Source organism: Mustela nigripes, chromosome X (assembly GCF_022355385.1).
Source record: "Mustela nigripes isolate SB6536 chromosome X, MUSNIG.SB6536, whole genome shotgun sequence".
NCBI classification, from domain to species: Eukaryota; Metazoa; Chordata; class Mammalia; order Carnivora; family Mustelidae; genus Mustela; species Mustela nigripes.
Genome location: NC_081575.1, coordinates 86,667,470 through 86,673,914, shown reverse-complemented (window position 1 = coordinate 86,673,914; position 6,445 = coordinate 86,667,470).

Sequence of the window (6,445 nt, the reverse complement as noted above, 5' to 3'; positions counted from 1 at the left end):
AAATGAATTCAGAATTTAAATTTAAAGAGTAAAAATATTAAAATTGGAAGAATATTTGCATAATTTTAAAAAGTATTTGCATAATTTTATAGTGGGAGAGAATTATTATCCTAAAGAACACAGGAATTTAGAAATCATAGTGGAAATAAAACCCAGGAATTTAAAGACATTATAAAACAAAAAGCAAAAAGTATGGCAAATTCACTGTAAATGCACCCTTGAAAATGCAAATTAAACCCCAAATTAAATCTAATTTTACTCATCAGAATGTCAAAACAACAATGACTTAGGTCTTTAAACATAAAATAGTGTTTTATGGATGTGGGAATTGCTACAACAATTTTGGAAACTAATCTGTCGATATCTATTTAAGTTTTTTTTTTTTTTTAATGTACATATCCCTGACTTAGCAATCCTGAAGTTTCAGACTTTATTCTACGGAAGTAAAGCAAAAGTTTGCTTTATGTTCACACATACACATGTTAATATACACGTGTATGTGTGTGTGTGTGTGTGTGTGTGTGTGTGTGTTTTCCTGCACTAAGGTTGTGGTAGTGAAGAACCTACAAAGAACTGGAATGCCCACAGTATTGAACAGTTGAATGAACTGTAGCAGTATACCCATGGTATGATCATCAATTTTATGTCCACTTGACTAGGCCATGGGATCCCCAGATATTTGCTCAAATATTCAGGGTATATCTGTGAGGCTGATCCTAAATGAGATTAACATTAGTCAATACACTTTGACTAAAGCAGATTGCTCTTCCTAATGTGGATGGACCTTATCCAATTATTGAAGGCCTGAATAGAACAAAAAGGCTTGGTGAGAGGGAACTCCTCCTGCCTGACCCTGACTGCCTTTGAACTGGGACATAGATTGTTTCTTGACTTTAGGCCATACTGAAACACTGGCTTTTCCTATGTTTAAAACCTGTAACGGGTTTGAAACGTACACTCAGACTGGAACTTATAACACCAGCTCTCTGGGAGCTTAGGCCTTAAGACGTAGAGCAGAGCTACACTATTGGCTCTCCTGGGTTTCCAACTTGACAAATGCAGACCTTGAAACATGTCAGCCTCTGTAATTGTATAAGCTGACTCCTTATAATAAAATCTCTTTATACACACACACACACAAACACACACACACATACACTACTGGTTCTGTTTCTCTGAAGAACGCTAATGTGCACACTAGGGGATATTATGCAGCTACCAAAAAAGAATGAGATGGGGCCATACTTACTGACTTCAAGGATGCCCCTGAGCTGTAATATAATGCACATGGTATGACTCCATCAGTGTTAAAACAAATAAAAAATGAAAACTATGCATTTACACATATAAAGATGCACATGTATGTACATGCTTATATTTGAGTGGACAGGATAAAAAAAAAGTGAATAGACTCACAACAGGCTATGTACATTAGTTTCCAAGCTCAAAAAGCAGGAGAATGGAGGGAGTGGAGAGATTACTAAATGTTTACTTATGTTATGCTGATTTTGCAATTTTTAAAGTTTTTTTGTGATAAAAATCTCATAACATAAAATTCACTATTTTAAACATTTAAAACTGCACAATTCAGTGATTTTTAGCACATTCACAAATTTGTGGAACTATCACCAGTACTTAAGTCTAAAACATTTATGGCTCCACAGAATAAAACATTGAGATGCCTCCCAATTCCACATCCCCTCTATCCCCTGGAAACTACTGATCAACTTTGTCTGAATGGATTTGCTTATTCCAGACATTTAATATGAATAGATTACAATACATGGCCATTTGTGCCTGGCACCTCTCACTTAACATGATGTTTTTAGGGTCTATCCATATTGGAACACGTTTCAGTAAATCATTTTTATTTATGACCAAATAATATTCCATTGTATGGATATACCAAATTTTGTTCATAGTCATCAGTCGATGGACATTTGGATTGCTTTCTCTTTTTGGCTATGAATATTCTTGTACATGTGTATACATGCACAAATGTGTGCATACTTATAAAGCATATACTTACATATATGTATATGCATGCACAAATTATTTTTTCAAGTATGAAGATAAAGAGTGTTTTGGACATTCAAGGAGTTAGAAAGTTTGCTATTCAAAAAACTTCTTTAAAGAGATCTGGGATGCCTGGGTGGCTCAGTTGGTTAAGCGGCTGCCTTTGGCTCAGGTCATGATCCCAGCATCCTGGGATCAAGTCCCACATTAGGCTCCTTGCTCAGCAGGAAGCCTGCTTCTCCCTCTGCCTCTGCCTGCCACTCTGTCTGCCTGTGCTCGCTCTCTCTGACAAAAAAAAAAAAAAAAAAAAAAAAAAAAAAAAAAAAAAAAAACAAGATCTACTCTATCTCTACCTTTTCTTGAGATCAATATCTTCCTTGTCTGAGATTTATTTTTCATATTGCCAAGGACAGTGGCAAAATTTTACTCCTGTTTAAATATTTGCTGATGCATTATGTCACAAAATTTAATATTAAGTCTAGATTGAAAACTTCAAAGAATCTCAACTGAATATGAGAAGAGTGTGTGTGTGTGTGTGTGTGTGTGTGTGTGTGTGTTTTGAGAGGATATATGGAGGGGAGAAAGTGAAAGTATACTAAGATTTTGTCATATGTAGATAGAAGTCACAGCTAATAGTTAACTATGCATGTTCATATTTAAATATAAAATAATGTACATAAAGTTAGATTTAGACATATTTTTATGTTCATTAAAATTTCATTTGAAATATAGAAAAAGGATGTTTTGAGGGGAACAATGAACAAAGAGAAGTTGACAACTCAATAAAATACAGGAAAGAATCAATTAAAAGCTAAAATATGCTAAATACAAATTAACATAAAAGTTGGGAAATGGAGAATATAAACAGATTGGAAAAAGATGTGCAAACATATAAATCCTCATATGAAATGTGGACAGACTTATGTCCCCAATAAATGAAGACAGACCCTCTGACTGTGGAAAATGAGAAAGTTTTTTTATTTCCATGTTTTGGCAATTGAGTTCTTCTTTCCTGAATGCTTATTGCTTTGCATCATAATTCCTAAACTAAATTATTAACTAAACCACATAATCCTCCACATTTATATATGCCAAGAATAAATTCAATAAACATAGGGGTGCCTATATCTTTTCAAATTACTGTTTTCATTTTCTTTGGGTAAATACCCAGTAGAGCAATTACTGGATCACATGGTAATTCTATTTTTAATTTTTTGAGGACCGTCCATATTGTGTTCCATAGTGGCTGCACCAGTTTGCCTTCCTACCAACAGTGCATGAGGATTCCTTTATCTCCACATCCTTGCCAGCACTTGGTATTTCTTATGTTTTTGATTTTAGCCATTCCAACAGGTATTAAGTAATATCTCATTGTGGTTTTAATTTGCATTTCCCTGATGATTAATAATATTGAGCATCATAACATAGGCCTGTTATCCATCTGCATGTCTTTTTTGGAAAAATGTCTATTCAGGTCCGCTGTCCATTTTTAATCAGATTATTTGGGGTTTTTTGGTGTCCAGTTATATAAATTCTTTATATACTTTGAATATTAACTCCTTTTTGGACATTCCATTTACAAATATCTTCTCTGATTCAGTTGCCTGTTTGGTTGATAATTTCCTTTTGTTGTGCAAAAGCTTTTTATTTTGCTCTAGTCCCAATAGTTTAATTTTGTTCTTGTTTCCTTTGCCTGAGGAGATGTATTTAGAAAAACGTTTCTATGGCCAATGTCAGAGAAATTACTGTCCCTGGCTTCTTCTAGGAATTTTATGGCTTCGTGTCTCATATTTAGGTCCTCTATGTTTACTGTAACATTACTTACAATAGCTGTGATATGGAATCAACCCCAGTGTCCACAGATAGATGAATGGCTAAAGAAGATGTGATATAGATATACAGTGGAATATTATTCAGCCATTAAAAAATGAAATCTGACCATTTGCAATAACATGCATGGACCTGGAGGGTATAATGTTAAGTGAAATGTCAGAGAAAGACAAATACCATATGATTTCACTCATATGTGGAATTTAAGAAACAAAACAAATGAGCAACTAAAGAAAAAAGAGACAAAAAAATAGTCTTAAATACAGAGAACAGACTGGTAGTTACCAGAGGAGAGGTAGGCTGGGGGATTAGTGAAATAAAGAGGATTAAGAGTATGCTTATTTTGATGAGGACTAAGAAATGCATAGAAGTGTTGAGTCATTATATTGTACATCTGAAACTCCTATAACACTGAATGTTAATTATACTTAAATTTAAAAAGACTAGAAATACAATAAATTTAAGATGGATAAAAAAGCTAAACCTAAAAAAAACGAAGACACAAAAGAGAAAGTGTATTTTTATAATTTTTAAGTGGGAATGATATAGATGTAAAAAAGGAAAAGAATGACTGCTTTTATCATAGGAAACTTGAAGTGCCATTTCCCCCCAGAAACAAATACTTGTAAGAAGATATTTGTTACATGTAACGGATTAATATCAAGAACATATAAAGATATTGTATAAAATAACACAAAAACACAGTACACAGAAGTAGGAGATGAAAAAAGAAATATAAATATTGTACTAACATAACTATGAATTACATACATTTAAATAGAAGCAAGAAATATCACTATTTGGCCATCAGGTAAAAGCTAAGGATTAGTAACATCAAGACTTACCACAGTTTTAGGGAATCAGACTTCCTCATATACTACTGACATTTGTGTGAATTGGCAAAATAATCTTGAGGGATAATTCAGCAGTATATAAACACATTAAGGTGCTTCAAAGAAGCATACAGACAGAAATTAATTGCAGCAGTTTTGGTTAATAATAATTGTGCAAAATTATAAACCACCTAAATGATCATCAATAAGGGAATAATCAAATAAATTTTGGAATATTCATGCAATTGTATATATACAGCAGTTAAAAAAAAATGAAGTTCATCTGTTTGTACTGACACAGAAAGTTCACGTAGACATACTGCTTTTGAAGCAACAAGTAGGGGTGACTGGGTGGCTCAGTCAGTTAAGCATCTGCCTTCAGCTCAGGTCATGATCCCAGAATCCTAAGATCGAGCCCCGCATCGGGCTCCCTGCTGAGGGGGAAGTCTGCTTCTCCCTCTCCCTCTGCCTCTCCCCGCCACTAGTGTTCTCTCTTCTTTCTCTCTCGCTTGCTCACTCTCTCAAATAAATAAGTAAAATCTTAAAAAAAAAACCAAGAAACAAGTAAAAAATGATTCAGATATCTAATCTGCCAAGCTAAATATCTAAATCTCATACATGTGAATCAGCTTACTAAAAACCTGGAAAAATATCCACCTAACTGTTCTAAGTGGCTAGTAATGAGGAATAGAGTAGGAATGCAGGAAGGCTTTGCTCTGTGTCCTTCTGCATTGTTTTAATTTTTTGCAATGACATTTATTATAATACTTATTAAAATTATATTTTAATATATTAAAAATATAAATTACAATTTAAGTAACCTTGAAAAACTATATTCTCAATATTCTTTACAGTCTCATTTATTTTCATCACCAGCATCTTCTCAAGTTAAATTGTCTGTATCAAAGACATATGAAAAGAAATTACAAACAGAAAAAAATTTAACACCTAAGCCTAAGTTTCAAATAATTTTTAAATGCAACAAGGTGCATAATTATTTCCAACTTTTCTATAAAATTCATGGTTTTCATACATAGATGGGCACAATTCACATGTTCACATTTAATTCATATTTAATTCAAAGTACTAGACTGGCCTAGGAAATCAGGAGGCCTGGATTCTAGTCCACATCTACCAATGTGTTAAGGCTGGCAAGTTACTCACCTGCTCAGATGTCATCATTCTATCATTTAAAAGGGATGGACTACGTGATCTCTAAGGCCTGACAACCTATGGTTCTACAACAATCTGAAAATCAAACTAATGTAACTGAAGACATTTATAATGAGTTTCATGTCCATAGATTCCACATTTTAGGAACCTTTCAAATTCAAGTAGTTTGTCTCATTTTCTCAGGAGCGTCCTGATCAAACTATCTTTATTTGGGGAAAAATTGTCACCCTGATATGATCACCTTTTACAACAAAAAAAAAGAAAAAAAGCTTGAGAAATGGCTTCCCCAGAGTCTTAAGATACTGGTAGATAATGTAAGCAGCAAAGTATAGTAAAAATAGTATAATTTAGGAGTCAAGGAGGTGTATATTGTCCAGAAAACCCTGAAAAAGCTATTCAAGGGGTCTAAGCCTCGTTATCTACATCTATAAAGTGGAGCTAATACTATCTACCATTATATTTCACCATTTATAGTAATAGCCATCATTTACTAAGCCCACACTGTATATCTGGCAATGTATCAAGCCTTTCCACAATATCTAACTTAATTCTCACAGTAAATCTCAGCTACAGAGCAAAGCTGAGTTATTTTG